Source organism: Cyrtonyx montezumae, unplaced genomic scaffold, assembly GCF_038088225.1.
Source record: "Cyrtonyx montezumae isolate F1298 unplaced genomic scaffold, pur_monq_1.0 scaffold_3, whole genome shotgun sequence".
In the NCBI taxonomy this organism is placed as follows: domain Eukaryota; kingdom Metazoa; phylum Chordata; class Aves; order Galliformes; family Odontophoridae; genus Cyrtonyx; species Cyrtonyx montezumae.
This window is the reverse complement of record NW_027072034.1, coordinates 106,798,107-106,814,292: the sequence shown is the minus strand read 5'-3', so window position 1 is coordinate 106,814,292 and position 16,186 is coordinate 106,798,107. Positions and strand designations below refer to the sequence as shown.

The 16,186-nt window shown below is 36.7% G+C and overlaps 1 protein-coding gene across 2 annotated transcripts in view; it reads left to right on the top strand.

Moving 5' to 3' along the window:
* CDK17 (cyclin dependent kinase 17) overlaps positions 1 to 16,186 on the top strand; it is an 85,830-nt gene that overhangs the window by 18,401 nt on the left and 51,243 nt on the right. The window lies entirely within an intron of this gene.

Genomic DNA, 16,186 nt, shown 5'->3' with positions numbered 1-16,186 from the left:
ACAATCTGTTTGAATCATCAGTGAGACTTACGTTATAAAACAGGTTATGTGGCATTACTGACACTTAATTCTGTTGAACTAGAAAATTGCTTGTAAATTCTTGCCTTTAGACCATGCCTTCCTTTTTTCAGCATCTGGAAAATCAAGTCATTGGTTCTCAGTAATTCACTTTTGCCTTTTTTTCTTTAATAATTAGATTACTTTGTGTATTTCATAGATACCAGGTTCTACAAGTACATGGACAGTTAGCATGAATTCACTTCTATATCATTAGTCAGGTGCTAATATTTGGATGGAAAAGACAAGTAATACTCATCAGAAAGAGCACTGTTCAAGTGTGCAGAATAGGAATATTATTTATTTGCAATGAGATGACTTCTAAAAATTTTCAGGTTCAGGTTTAATGCTAATACATTTCATTTGATTCTCCAGTTTGTACAGTAGATACGTATTGATTCATGGGAATTGTGACTGATAAAGAAATCAATTCAGTAATTCAGATGTTATTAATGTTCAAATGACAGAGTTAAAGTTTTTCCAGTCAATCTGTATTTTTCAAAGGACTTTTATTATGTGCATCTTTGCTTGGATCCACATTTGTATCTTCAGCTGTTCCTTAAGACAACTTACTTGTTCCATGTTTAGGGACTTCAGAAGAATAATATGGGGTTTTATGTATTGTCTGTATATCCTGAAAAGGATAATGTTTCCTATTTAGTTCACTTAGCATCTCTCGGTGTTAAACGTAGATCTGTAGGTTCAGTTGTTTTGGTTTTTTTTTGTTTGTTTGTTTGTTTTGGTTTGAGTTGGGTTGGTTTTTTTTTTTTACAATTCCTTGTTGTAAACATGCAATGTTGGGATTAGGTGTTTTCATTTTTAAGAGAAATTGTAGCTGATATTTGTGCAAACATAGCCTATCTTAAGAGTGGAAATTTTAAAAATAAAGACTAGAGGAAGAAAAAAAGATCAGTTTAGAAGTATTTATCAAGATTTTTGCCATGTAGTAGATCATTCCCAATGCTTTCAATTGAATCCTCAGTCACTAAATACCGTTTAGTTCTTTAGATGTCAGGTCTTCATTTGGCTTTACCTGCTTGGCTGTCTGTACGTGTTTGGATTTTTTACACGCAGAAATCTGATCCTGAGCAGAGCTGGAAAACTGGTATTTCACATATTTTGGGCAGTTGCAGATCAGCTGGCACACACAAGGCAGAGTAAACTGAAGAACAGAAATGCATATTGAAGTACGCTCACATATTTTAAAACTGCTAGTTAGTGGTATGGATTTTATATAGGCATTCTCATACCATCTTATAAACACATGCAGTAAAAAACTAACGTGGTCTTAAATGTGGAGCTTTTGATTCTGTAGAGACCGTGAACATTTGAGTGATTTAAATCCATTGTCAGTGTTGTTTCTTACTTTGCTCGAAAGGTTTAGGGTTTTTTGTTGTCATTGTTTTTACTTCAGAAGGTCAAGCTCAACTTGCATGTGGTTTGCAGGAGCTTTATGGTTTTCCTTTCTGAACGCTGTAATAGGGCAGCTTCAAAAAAAAGGAAGTGAGTGAGAGAAACACAGTGCACAAAGTCTCCCTACCTTCAAGACATCATCAAGGTTCTGAAAGCTTGCTTGAATGGAATCTGGATCAGAGCAGAAGCAACTGGAAAGTGATTTTATGTGCTTCCATTGTTAGAATAGCAAAATGAGAACTTCTAAGTATGGCTTTAGTGTTTGATTATTCAGTTATACAAGATAAAATAATTATAGATGAGGTAGCAGGGGAAGAAGATGGAAAAAAACAGATCCTATACCTAAGTTAATGTATTATGATTTGATGTTGGGACTTTAGTTGAACTTAAAGCACTGTAAACTGCCCTGAAATAATCAGGACAAAAATAGTTTTGATGTTATTGGTTTACACAATACAGAACAATTTACTACATGTACATGTTATAGCACTTTGATTTTGATGCTTAACTGTTCTGAAAAAAGGTCTGAAAAAATGGACAGAAAAGTCACTGATCATATTAAAGCTCTCAGCTGTACTTTATAGCCTTTTCATAGGAATAAGAATTTCTTTAGCTCTCAAGAAATCTGTTCTATCAGTAATTCATAGACTTAAGGACTGTGTAAAGCTGTTAAGTGTATTTCCCTTACTTGAAGGATTTTAAAAAGTTGTTGCAGGTTAGTAATTTATAGTATTTGAAATTTTAATTGTAATTGCTGCAGAACAAGGTACAAATATGCATCGTGACAACTCTGAATTATGTAAAATATCAAATTTTCCTGTCAAATTGTCTGAGTCACATATTTCTCTCAATATTTCTTTTTATTTTGTTGAAGTTATTTGAAATTGAAGAAGCTCATATGTAGAGAACAAGATAATTAGAAATAATAGCACACTTCAGTATTTTTACTTGAATAGTTTCAGTTGCATGAATTTTAAATTGCCCATCTAGTATAAGGGGCTGAATGCACGTGGTGAAGTCATGTAATGGCTGTCTAGTGATCTTCATAGCTGAGAGGTCTACCTTAATTTCTTGTGCAAGGAAATGGAGTTTAAAAAATGTAGACGAGAGTAGTTCACAGTTTTTTTTTCTTGCAGACTCTTTATAACAATAGAATACATTATAAAAAAAAGTAGTTTGGGTCGGTGAAGCTGACATGGCCTAAAGTGATTTACTTTTGCTTTCCAGTATATCTGATTTAATAAATAGAACAGTGGAGTACATTTTTTTACAACATATTGAAAATTTTAGCTAGACTATGCAAGAAAGGAGTTTGTGTTTCTCATTCTGTTTAAGAGCTGTCTTTCTGTGCTAGCTTCCTCATGCAGATCATGGCATGTCTTTGGCTATTCCTGAAAAGTAATGGGATTGTTATCTGTTTGCCTGCAGAGGATGAGTGAAGATGAATATTCAACTGCTTTGAAGATTACCTTATTTCTGTATAAAACAAGATTTCTGTTTGGGTTTGGATGACTTTTGATAAATTGTTCTTAGATTTTATTCTTCAGTTTCCCATGGCTTGAATTCTGTTTGTATCATACTCCTGCTTCCTCTGTGTTTGAGGGTTGGGTAAGTGAACAGAGAACCAAAACTCTCGTGGTCAATTTGTGTCACTGAAGAATGAGACCAGTTTCAGTTGTCTCAATAAGTAACAGTCCTTTGCTAAAATGATTTCCAGATAGTAACTCTGCAATGACATAAGGCTTCCTACACACGGTAAAGGAAACTGGAGATTTTTGAAGCCGTAGAGGTCTGGTCTGTCATTGTCTTCAAAAAATCAAGACTGACATATGCATATGAGTCTTGTCTAATTGGATGTTGAAAATCTCTAGCATGTTTTGTGATAAAGCAAAAGTTATAATAATTCTTCAAACTTTCTCATATATATATGAAAGTAAGATTTCACAGTGGCAAATTAGCCCACATTTTGTTTTATTCATTACTCTTATGTTGTCCTTCTTAAGAATCACTTATTATGGAATCTCAGAATGACTTGAGTTGGAAAGGACCTTAATGATTATCCAGCTCCAAGGTCTCTGCTGTGGGCAGTACTGCCATCCACCAGCTGAGGCTGCCCAGGGCCCCATCCAACCTGGCCTTGAGTGCCTCCAGGGATGGGGCACCCACAGCTTCTCTGGGCAACATATCTCAGTGCCTTACCACCTGGTGAGTAAAGAATTTCTGCCTAACACCTACTCTCTCTCCCCTTGTTTAGATTAAAGCAGTTCCCCCTTGTCCTGTTGCTACCAGACCAGACCAAAGTCTGTCTCCCTCCTGTCTGTAAGTTCCTCTCAGGTACTTCTGAAGGAACAACCTCTTGAAGCTACACATTTTAACAATTCGTGGCTGATATTGGCAGTTAAGTAAAAAATCATGATCGTCACACTGAATGGTGAAGAGAGTGGTATCTTGATTGAATGCATCATTTTTTGCTAAGACAAGACAAAACCATGGTTTCAGGATAGTCCTGTGAAATAGTAGGCTCCATCATTAAATGTTTCTTTACTTTAAAATTGTGAAAACAGCAATATACAGGTTTGGAAAATCTCTTATTTTACTATTAATCTACTTGAATATCTGCAAATTTCATAAAACTTCCATTCACACAATATTTCAAACAAGCCTTTAGGTCTCTGAGGTGTGTTATGTTGGCATAATGGTGCTCCTGGGATTCGTTGGACTTCTGATGTCTTCAGTGGAAAAATAAACTAGGTCAATGGTAGGAGATTTAAAAAATAAAAAAGCATCAAGCATTTACAAAATCAGATAATGGAGTAAAAGATTTCTTTAAGCAGATTAAAAAGTCAGGCTATAAACCTGTAATTGGCCTTCTTGAAACATTTTGTTTCTTTGATGCCAGTAGTAAAATTGTCTTGTTGTCATCCAGAGCTCTGTAGGACCAGTCTTACACAAGCTGCCCATACTTTGGATTGCAGCTCCACCTCTGGTAATAGATTTATTCTTAATGCTCACTGTGGGATCACCCATCAGTGGCAGCTTGATCTAAAACAAGCATCAGCAAAGAACAGCACTTGTGTTGTCTTGATCAGAACGCATCATCCTGTTGCTTTTCATCTTTGGGGTGGCTGTGGTAGGGACAGATGATTCTCTGTTTTGTGTGGGTTTGGAACAGAATGGCCGTTACAAAGCATTTGGAACAGATGTGTACAGTGCAGCCCGAGAGTTCTGGTGCTCTGTATCATGTGAGTGTATGGGGCTTTGATCTAGTAATTGAACAGCCTAAGAACCAGTGCAGGCTTAAGATGCAGACAAGTCTCTGTCATATCCTTCTGTTTTTATGGGTGAGAAACTTGTTACGTGTAGCTTACTGTAGTCCTTTCTCTCTTTTGTTTCTTTAACTTCGTGAATCTGCTGTTTTCTCCTCTCTTGACTTTTTGTAGGTTGTATGTCTTACATTCATTGCCAATTGCAGTTCAGTGCTGACGCGTTGTTCTCCAGTGGTTTTAGTTGCTTTATAATGGAAACATCAATTTATTTTTAGCCATAAAAATTCTTCTCTTGCAACTTATTTTTCAAAACCTGTATATTCTGGAGTGACTTCCCTAACAAAGGCAAGCTTTTCTGTACTGCTTCTGATTTTTTTTTTCTTGCTTTTTTTCTTCTGTAGAGAGTAATACTGGTCAGATGTTAGCAGTGAAAATAACTGATATATTTTTTCCTCTAGGGCTGCATGATGATAAAAATGCGTTTCTCTTCAGTAGCTCATAGGCTTTAATTGAATAGCAATAAGCAGAATGGGCAATTGAAGTAGCTTTTACATAAATTATATGTGGGCAGTGAAGAACAAGTTAGAGCTGTTAGCCTCTAATCTTTGAATTAGGGTTAGTGTTGTGTTTTGGTCTTTGTAGCCTATATGGTTTTTGTATGCTCATTTGGTTGCTTGCCACTTCCATAGATTTCTGTATCAAGATTTCTCTGAGTTATCAGCGTTCCTTTATCTTTGTTTGATTTCAGTAACAGTACACCACAGTAGTATGTATTTAGGTTTGTTATTTCTCTGGAAGTAGGAATTGATTAAGTCATTATTTAACAACATCTAATTTAGCCAATTCCGTCTCGATTTTTGGAATCCACCTTTGTCTTCAATACTTGAGTATGCTTTATATTTTTTTTGTGTAAGACGAAAGTGAATGCACTTCTGAAATGTCAGAGGGCACTTCGCACTGTGTTTGCTGCCATCAACAGTAATGACTAGTGTTTATGAATTAAGAAGTCCTTTATAATCAGATAAAAATTGCTGTTGGCCTTCTTCCTTCATATTCAATAAATACGTTTTTGACACTGCTTCCATTATCAGCTGGGTTGTGAAGAACACAGTTCTCTTAATTTATGAAATAATTCTGTAAACATTTGTCTTATTATTATTATATTATGACATCTTTATAGTTCTGCGGTTGATTTTATTGCTCGCTTTTAGGTTCGCATAATTCAGCCGATATCCTGAGCTCTTCATCAGTTTTTTATTGGAGCCTCTACCCTCAAATAAAAATTCATTTGTAAAGGTGGAAAGTGCAGTTATTGAGACAGCCTCAAGAATTAACAAAAGTTATTGTAGAAGTATCTGTAAGTACTTCCTTAGAAGTCTTGAAATTGTCTCACTAGTGCTCAGAGGGCAGCAGAGAAAAGGAGATAAACTGATTCTGTAGAAGCTCCAAAACAAGGAGTTCTTGATTGTAGTAACAGAAGAAGAATTTAAAAAACCCTCTGACAGGATCAGTTGTCATGCAAGACGTGTGCATGATATATGCCTGTCACCCAAAGTCTTTCTCTCACAAGGAATCTTACAATCTCTGGGCACCATACCTTTATGGTAAAAGAGTTGCTGAGGCATTGAAGGTCATCTAGAAGAGCCAAGGAATCTCCAGATTGCATCAAGTTATCTTATGTAAATACCACTTTGGGTATTCAAAAAGTGTTCCTTTAGTCCTCTGTTATGGATAGACGTGGATCAGAAACAGAAACGGTGTCATAATTTGATTGATTGTTTTGTACTTTTATTAATTACCAATGAAGCATATACAAAGATTCCTCTTGAAGACACTCTCTTGGGTTCCCATTTATTAAAACAGAAATGTAGACTGCTTTTCAAGAAAAATGAAACTGCAGAAGTACAAGCACTAAAAATGAAAATTGTGTTGCTCTTTAGAAACTTCTGGGAGTATTTAATTAATGACTATCGATCCTAGACATTAAAACAAAGTGAATTGCAGTGGAAGAGGTTCTTCCGGTTGCTCTCCAACAGGTGCATTCTTGGCTGGTAAAACACATTTCATACTACGTGCATCTCCTGGCATAGACTGCAGACAGAAAATAGTAGTGTGGATGCCAGGTTGCTTCAAGAACATCTGGAGAAAGGGAGAAGGAGTTAGAGGAGCTTGGACTGCTCTTTTGTTGTAGTAGAACAGAGATGCTACATGTCCTCAAGCTGGACTGTACTGAGGCCTGTGTCATTTGGTAACATTATAATAATGGTTAGGGCTCCTTTATTTTCTGCCCTGGAGTTTTACAGCAAAACAGCTTTGGTACTTCTCTAAGAGAGAAAGTTGCTTTCAAGGTAGATCTGTATTAGACTCTGACATTAAATGTCACTGAAGTAATACTCTCTAGGGAATGCTGAGTCTCTCTCTTTATAGGCAGCAGTTCAGATTTACCTTTTCACAAAAGATTTTTTCTTTGTGAGACAAATCTTGCAGCTTGACAGCACTACCCACGTCACTGGCAGCAAGCAGCAATCTCAACCTCAGCTAGGTGATGGAGATGGAGAATGTGAATCAGTTTGCCAGGGGAGCTGCTTGCCTTGTGCTAGGCTGTGGCAGGATGAGGCCACCTCATCACCACGTTCTAACAGCAGAGAGATCTCATTAGTGATTCAGGTGAAATTGTTTTGAAGACAAATATAAAATTGCACTTCCTCCTCCTGCCAGGCAAACAGAGGAAAGCAAATGGGTCTGCCCAGCACACTGATGCATTCATTAGCAGTGCTCGGTACAGACTGGAGGATCCTTTTTACTGCTTTCTTTTCATAATAAAATACCTGGTTATGTTTGCTCAGGCTTAAAGGATCCTAGAGAGATTCCAGTCACCAGTGTGTGTGCCTGTTTTTGTAGACTTTACCTGTTTAAGTTCTGTTCAAAACATTTTCTGGAGAGTAATTGAGACTCCATTTTTGTTTGCTAATTACTTATGTCTGGTTTACTACTATTTGTTTATGTTAATAGTTACTTCTCTCCCAGTTTCTCCATACCCTAATACTGCCTTATTGACCTGTCATGTGCTTACAGATTAGTATGTTTCCATGTAACTGGTTGTTGCCATGTCTCCACTTCCCTCAGCCTGTCTGACCTCTTGTCAGTGCCAGGGGACATGTTCTTTAGTCCTGGCTTTGCTGCAGGCCTGGAGGACTTGATACCATCAGGCTGAGAGTGACCTGTGTGGAGAGGGTGACCAGAAGTGTGAGCAGTGTCCTCTGCTCTGCTGTTTGTTCTGCCTGGAGCAGGGGAAGCTTCTCCAGCTGGCTTGCCAGATTCACCCAAATTACAGAGTTGTAGCTCTGCTCACATCCAGAATTTGGGAATCCTTGTCTGGATGGGATCTGTTAGACTCCATGTAGGATTCTTGTCTTTACATTAGTGGTGACAGCTGTGGCAACTTGATCCATGGCAGTTGCCTTAGTTTATATGCTCAAATGAAGAGGTGCTGTTCTTTTATCTGCTTCTGGAAACTACCCTGGGAAGTACCGGTTGTGAGGTGCAGTAGAATGGTTTAATGAGGGAGTGGGATGTCACTGTAGGAGAAGCACAGAGACTGAAAGGGACAAACCTGCATGTGGTTATTACATGGGAGGAACAGCCTGAACTATTGGAGAGTGAATGTGCATGTGCTGAGTACTTGTTTTTCATTTCATATGCATTTGTTCTTATCCTCCCACGTCATCTTTAATTAACAGCATTGCTGTTGTCCTTTATTTTATTCACTAATCACATTTATGTTATCTCTCATTTTCTGTTTAACTCAGCTAAATTAGCTAAAGGTAAAACTAGAGTTTTTCAGGCTGTTTTTCTAGTACTCAACTGTAATACCACAATACCCATGGTGTGGACAGCATGACATTGCATTTGATGCACATCAGTGATCAGTGCTCTACCTCCAAGAAAGTATTGAGATGGCTTAAGCACATTCTTGCCTTGCACTGCATATTACCACCACCCTGCTGTTGCCAGCATAACTGTTTGTGAATCCGTTCCACAAACATATGCCAGAACTCTTCTTTCTTTCCCAGGTTGTCAGCTAGATCATCATTTGCATTAGGCACAGTGTCTTATGTGTTCAGTGTCTTTGGCACTGGGTGCTGTAATGAGAGCAAGCACTCAGAGTCCCTGTGCGTATCCAGTTGACCCTTAAATGGCAGCGTGAACGTTTTCAGACAGATGTAGCAGCGTTTGTCTGAATGTTGTAACAGAACAAATCAGTCCCATGCTGGGACATCTTGACTGCTATGTAAAAATTAATACGGCAGAAAAATTTGTAACTGACTTGTTCAGAGCTTTTCTGTTAGTGAGGAATCTCATGAGCTGTATCAATTACAGGACTGGAGAAGGGAAGAGAAGGCAATAACCTATGAGTTTCTAAAATTATTGAATCAAAACAATTTATAAATTTATTTACACAAAATGCATTAATTGAAATGCATTTTAGGGCCGTAGTTGAGAAATAAACCTCATTCTGGCAATGTACTATTTACTCGCTCTTTGGACTTGTCTTTAAAATACATTTATGGAGGTTTTACACATACTCGACTATGAGAAACCATTTTAGTCATTGTTTCTGTCAGGAGTGACTGACTTTATTTTAGACAAGGTATTCCATCACTTTACTGCTTCAGAAGTAGTAATTTTCCCACAATTTGTTGTTGTCAGAAATCTCTAGAAAAACACATAATACTTCTGCTTTAAATAAGACTCCAAACAGTCAGTTCTGTTAACACCAGTGTTTTCTTGGTATCTTGCTTTCCGTCGCATTGTAATGCATCAGTGGATCAGACATTAAATGTAACCTGCTATTCTTAGCAGGGAAGATATTGTGATGTTGACAGTACTGTAGAATGTGCTGCCTATTTTGTCTCTTTTAAACTAATTGAAATTCCTGCCTATGTTTTTATGCTGTGCATTCATTTAAAAAGAAAAGCAAAACAACAAAACAAATCCATAAATTACTGTGAAACAGCTTTGTTTCTCTCTTCTATTTATTTATTTGTTTGTTTGTTTACTTGAGTTACCTTCTGCATCTGTGTGGCAGTGTGAGGGGAGTGCATCCAGGATTGCTTTAAATTGATTCCTGACTTATTGATATTCCTTGTATAGTAATGAATTCATACAGTAATTACAAGATACTTTTGTTTTTCTTCGTTGTTACAAGTTTAAAGTCTTTCTGGGTGCATATTTTCTTTTGTTTGTGTGCGTTTACACCATACAGAGCTCAGTCTCAGCTTCCTTAACGGTAAATGCCCAGGTGGACCTTAATAAGATTTCCTGAAAGCTTTTCCAGAGTAATTTATTTCTTGTTTAAGAGCAAAAGGGCAAAACTTTTTAAATTTGGTTGGAGATTTGTGCTACAGTTACTTGTTCAGCCGTATCAGTGTTTTCTTCAGTTTTTATCTTCATTTATATCACTACAGTGAGTGTTTCTGCATGCTTGATTCTATAATATCAAAATAAGTTGAAAGTTCTTTATCTTTGTAAGTCTTGGGTTGTAAATATGCGGTTTTGTGTGTGTGTACAACACAAGCCATATGTTGAGGCCTGGTCATGAGAGGTCAGGTGCTTAAATGACAGATGAAGGTAAATGGACAACTATGGTGGTGAAGGAAAGCTCCTGCTTGTGTGAGACTCCTCAATTTTGTACCTGAATCCTGGCAATAAAGGAAACCCTTTGGCATTTGGAAGTCCAGGCCTTCTACAGATGACATTGTTCGGGCCCTCAAAAGAGTACAGTTCTTTCACAATCTTAGGAGTAAAATTCTTGAGCCTGGTAGAGGATTTCTGCTCAGTTTTCTTCCTGAGACTGGCACATTGCAAGACTGAAGAAGGTGGTCCTGGAAGAGATGAGTGCTCCACTGTAAATCAGTTACTAAATCAATCTCTATATTAGGGGACAGCAAGCTTTCTGTGCACAGTTGTTAAGGATACTTGTCTTCTGAAGCCATGTTAAGACAATTTTATGCATATTAATCAAAATCCAGTAAAATTGCAGACATCTTGTTTTCCAGTTTTCCTTACATCTTTTGAGATGGAAAGTTCCATGGCTCATTGGTAATAAATATGTTACATTCATGTAGCATTCTGGATTTTGCTTTTCTCTCCAAGAGGAAGAGGGATTTTCAGTTTATGGATGTAACAGCAAATACAAGAGGCTTTGCCAGTCAGCTCATTCATTTTGTTGGCTTAAATGTCAGCCAGTTTAACCAGAGTCACACTGTGTTTTTTCACTTGGCTGGTGAGAGAACAGAGCCTTTGATAATTAACATGAAGCTATTCATTAGTACAATCTATCTAATCTAGGGAGATATAAAATACAATGTCTTTATTGATTCTTTTGCTGTTTGATATCGCTTGTATCTCTGTGGGGGAGAATGTGTGTGTACATTTGAAAATACATAAACTTGCTGTGATAGACTAAGGAAAGCTGAGTCCAGGAGAAAGGTAAGTATGTGATATGGAATAGGACTGCCAGAGTTAACTCTTTTGGGAAATCTAGAGAGTTTGATTCCTTATTTTCTGTACCAGTGGTATAGTTAAATACATCTATACGATTCTCAACTTTTGTTTTATTTTTTATTTAAAGATTTTGTGATGTTTCTTTTTAGGTTGTTTTTATTTCCATTCTTCATTACTTTTTAAAGGTAAAGGGATTATGAGGAGGAGGCATAAAAGGAAATACATTCCAAATATAAATTCAGTTAGGACAGGCTAATTTCCATGCATTTCCTCCGTATGCAAAAGTTCTTGCAGTTGATATAGATCAGGAGCTGAATGTAGATATGCTCTTACTCATTTTGGGAGGAGCCTCTTTGCCTATATTACAAGCCTCTGATAAGAAGTACAGCTTTGTGAATACATTTCTGCTTGCAGTTTTCTGTAATTAATTTGCTGTGATCTGTAAATATATAAAAGGGCCTCACCTCAGAAGATTACTTTCATGTGGAATATTGTTTTATTAATAAGGAAAAGGTGATGAGAGTCCCTTTGCCCTTTCTATTTCTGGGAGTTCAGCTGGGCTCTAATTTGACTTCGTAATTATTGGTTTTCTAATGGGTAACAAGGGTATTGTTTGTCAGATGTCATTTGTATCTGTGCTGTGTCATTTATTTGACCAAGTGCAGCGTAAAAGATAATTTCTGAAGTGGTTCTGTTCCTAACAAGCAAGTCTTGTTGGCCAGTCATATTGTTCTAGAGGAGTGGAAAAATGCTGTATTTTTTTTCATGGATGTGAACAAACGTGAGTTGAAACAAAAACGACAGATGTAGTGAGTAAGATTCCATATGTATAATCTATTCATTTACAGGAGACTTCTGATTGTAAGGAAGTATTATATGTGAATTTTGCAATTATGAAACTGTTAGTTTATGATCCTAAATAAATTAATCAAATATTTTTCATCAGTGAAAATTAGTTTGTTTTGTATTTGATGTGCAAGGTGCTTGTATCAACAGTAGCTTGTCTATCTTCTTTATTTTTTAAATTAATATAAATTGAGAACAATTAAATAGATACAAACATTACAGAAAGCTGTTTTTTTAGATTAAGACGACGATATCCTTGACAGACGTTTCCTTGTTTCTGTTTTTAATTAACACTGTTTACGTTAGTCCAGGTTTGTCATACTTTCTGACACAAGCAAGGGTTATCACCTCAGATACACTCTGATAAATATCTAAAGTTATTCATGCAGTCAAACGAATGACACACAGCTTATTGTGTACTCGATAATAAGTCATGTAACTGGTGTAATTAAGACACTAGTGGAAGGTTAAATGATGAGCTGCTCAGATTTGAAAGATTGACTGAATGACACTGCATTTTGAGAGTCACTGAGAATTGAGATCCTGAGGATCACACCAGAGGGAGTTTCATGATTCTTGCTAGTATTTTTTTTCTATGACTGTTTTTGTTTTTCAGCCAGTAATACTGTGCTCTATTTTCCATCTTAGACCCTAAAAAATGGAAGTCCTAAGAATTCATACTGAACTCCAGGGTGGACAGCCTGCCCTGTGGCTGTGTTGATCTCTTCTTGCATTGATATTCCCCACCTGTGGCTCCTGAGCACCTCAGTAAAGCCCATCCCGTGTTCATGCTGTTCTCAGGCTGTTGTTATTGGAAGTTTCTGGGCTTGTCTTTCCCTCTCACTTCAGCTGCTTTCTACAAATAAGGAGTTTTTCTTTCCACCTTCGGATGTTTGGGAAACACCTCTCCCTCTTGTAAAGCAGCTTGTAAAAACAGTCAAGAAGGAATTTCATTTTGTGTCTGAGTAGATTTTAAAATGCGTAATCACTCTGTAGATACACCTTAATGCAATTTAACATCTGGAACCTGGAGAGTCAGCACTTAGTCTGATCCGAAACTTACTGAAGTGGAAGGACGGGTTCCCATTGACTTCAAAGGACTTTGAATCAGCCAGATCTTGGTCAGCCATCAGTATCTGTGACCCTCCTGAAATAAATGGCTAACATGTAAGCTATTAAATAACTTCAGCACTTCTGAAAACTTTATCTGAATTTGGTTAAGCTTACAAGGATTAAGCACACAGTGCACGTTAATTGCAAATAAAGACCTTCTGCATTCCTTTGTTTCACTTCAGTGTGTCAGGGGGCTGGGAGCTTAAGGGAAATAGTGGGGGTTTAGATTGAGGATTTTGTCTATCGACATTGTAAGGCCTCTGATTTTTAGTGAGTAGATGAGTGCAGAATCTAGTTGAGTTATTATTTTAGAATGAAGATGCTTTGATGTGTGTCTGCAGTACATCCAAGGTGTTGCCTTGGACCTGGTTTAGCCAAAGAAAAAGTGCCATACTACAGGCGTTAAAAGAGGGATTGGTGTGGTACAGAAGAAGGGAACCAGAAACCACGTCTTTAAATCTGATTTCATGTAGGTGATAATGGTGAAGTTTGTTTTTAAAGCTGTGTTATGGAGATAGCTTTTAAATGACGTGGAGTGAGCAAAGTGGGAGCTTGAGGCTGTTGAAGCAAACACTCAATGATTATTGAAAACATTTTTTCTCAGATTGTAAGGAGAAAAATATGTATGAAAGGTGAATTTTAGTACAGTTTCTCAGGATTTAGTTGTGCTGCTTCCAAAGACAAAAATACCAACTGTTTGGGGGTAGACTGGAGGTTATTCATTCAGATGTAGCAGCTCCTTTAATATGTTGTTTTTTCCTTCATTTCCTATCAGCTTAAGGACAGAACAAATATGTCTCTGCCAGTTTTTCTGACTTGTAACAGAGAGTATCGTGTTAGATTGCTTGTCCTCATTCTGTCTGCAGAAGACTAGAATTTGCATTAGTTTCCTTCAAGTGTATACATCTATACGCCTTGACATCTAAAATAGTTGTTTTGGATACAACTTTGAAATTCAGAGTAGATCAGCCTATGGAACAGAGCAGTGAAATCCTCAGCTTCAGTCTGAAGTTTCAGAATAAAAATAACTGTGCATATTCATCTCACAGTAAGAACTTAGGAGAAAATAATGAGTCTTGCTTCATCTAATCATAGCTGCTACATGTGTATTACTAATCATGTAACTCCATTTTAGATTTGAATCAGGCTACGAATTAAAAAGAGAAAATAAGTATGCACATGTTATAAACTACTGAAAGCAAACGTCAGACTGTTTTCCTGTAATTTTAATTCAGGTGAATTAAAATAATCTTTTATTGATATTTCTGTTATTTTAGACATTTTAGAGAACCAGTTCTACCTTTGGATTGTGTAGCTTGTATTTTTGAAATTCTGTTCTCTGAGTCCTTTTCTTGAGATACCAACATTTGGCAGGTTCTGCAGCTTTGGCCAGAGTGAGAATGCACAAGTCAGAGGGTCAGGACATTCTCAAATGCTACACACAGTCATTCCTTCCTACATTGCCTTCCATTTCGAAATATATGTATAATACATATCTCTATGTGTCTGAAATAGCAGGAATACTGGTACTTAAAGGAGGAAAATTTGGTTTCCTATAAATGAGCGTCTTTCCCCTTTTTAAAAAAAATCTGCATTGTTTCAGAGGAAGAAAGTGTTTATGCTTACGTTGATTTCCACTCCTGATTCTTCTTTACTTTTAAATTACTTCAAAATCAAGTTCTGAACTTACTCCTAATTTTGGTAATGATGGTGCTTCAACACCCCATGAAAACCTCATGTAACAGTAAGAATTTTGATACTATATTTAACAGAATACTTACTTTCATGTTATCTTGAGGTTTAAAATCTCTCTCAAATTTTCTAATCTGTCTGTTAATTTGTATGTAATATTCTTTAGTGGTAGACCTTTTTGATCAAAAAAGTGTGTAGGCTTAAATATTTGCAAGATTGAAAGGCAGGAACAGCCTGTTTCCATGTAGAGGCATCTGTTTTTACAGTTACTGCCCAAGTAGAAAATTGGAAAGAAATTGTTGTGCTTTCCATTAGCTTTAGGGCATTACATAGCTAAAAATTCCACGTATCCTTTTTGAGAATAGTACATGTAGGAAGGTGCAGATTTCAAAAACACTGAGGAAGAGTTGAATAAAAACAAAATAAAAGGATGTGTCCTGATTTTCAATTTTTATTTTTAATTTTTAATAAAATAATAATTTTTAATAAAGATAATAGCCCATCATTTTGGAAAAGTTAAACAAACAATCTCAAATAACTTCTTTAAAGCAAGTCTTGAACAGGAAAAGGAAATATTCCCCTTGGAACATTCTCTGAGTTCAGTTCCTTAACAATCAGACTATCGTACTGTTGAGTCAGAAGAAATGAAATTATTCATGCTAAGGTGTGGTTTTATTGCACAGACAGAAACGCATTTAAAGAAAAGGACTCTTTTTCGCTGACTTAACTGCATCTCCAGAAGTTCTATTTTTATTTCCTACCCAGTGCCTGACTATTTCTGCCTACTCCTATAGTAGCTGTGGTTGCCTAAGGTGTTAAACCTGTGTTGTAATCTACCTTTGTGCCCTTAGACACCATTCCTTCTTTGTCACTTTTTGTATTTATTTGCCATTAGACTCAAATCCCAAAGGTCATTTTTTGTCTGTTGTTACTTACTAAAGTGTGTGGTTTGCTCTTACAATGATTTAGGCTGTATCAGTATTATCCTACTGTCAACTTCCACTTCCAACTTCTGCCACCAGCTTCTTCTCCTATTTGCTGTCTAATGACTAAACTATGCATTTGAAAAGCGCATACCTAAAGGGTTGCTGTCAATGTGAAAGAAATCATGTTCACAATTTGTCATTAAATATAGATATAATATAGATATTTAGCGTACTACTTTTTTGCTTTTCTCTATTTGGTGGTGAATATCAAGGAAAATCTGTTTTTCTGTGTGAATGATGGATTTAGGAGTACAAAGAGGCTGATAGAAGCTGCTCAGCAATCAAAGTATGTTGTGATTGTGTGTG